The sequence below is a fragment of the Pteropus vampyrus genome, unplaced genomic scaffold, assembly GCF_000151845.1.
Source record: "Pteropus vampyrus isolate Shadow unplaced genomic scaffold, Pvam_2.0 Scaffold60, whole genome shotgun sequence".
Lineage (NCBI taxonomy): Eukaryota > Metazoa > Chordata > Mammalia > Chiroptera > Pteropodidae > Pteropus > Pteropus vampyrus.
The window spans coordinates 1,017,576-1,018,018 of NW_011888841.1; positions in this window are offsets into that span (position 1 = coordinate 1,017,576).

The following is a 443-nucleotide window of genomic DNA, read 5'->3' on the forward strand; positions in this document are numbered from 1 at the left end:
TGCTGTCCTTTTCTTTCATGCTTGGTGACAAACGGTGCCTGCTGTTTAGGGGCGGTGGGTGAGCCCCCGCTGGAAGGTCACACACAAGTTTGGTTTCCCATGAGCTCCGCGGGGTGTGGACGGTACCTGCTTCCCGAGGAGTCGGCTCATGGTTCATTTTCCTCTCCGCTTTCATGCCACCAACGCTGCCCCTTCCATGCTGAGACGGCAGGTGGAGGGACGCCCCTCTGACAGACGGATGCCATCCGCCAGCACCTCCCCCTGAAACTCAGATCTCTGCGGAAGTGGACGGTGGGGCCTGAGCCTGACTGTCCTCTTCACAGCCCTGCTTGTTCCAGAGGTGACCAAAGGGGGTTGTAAAAAGTAAAATCGGCACTTCCGGGCTAAGAAAAACACCTGGACCCTGTCTTTCAAACCCTCCGTGTTGTGGGTCTTTTGTCCCC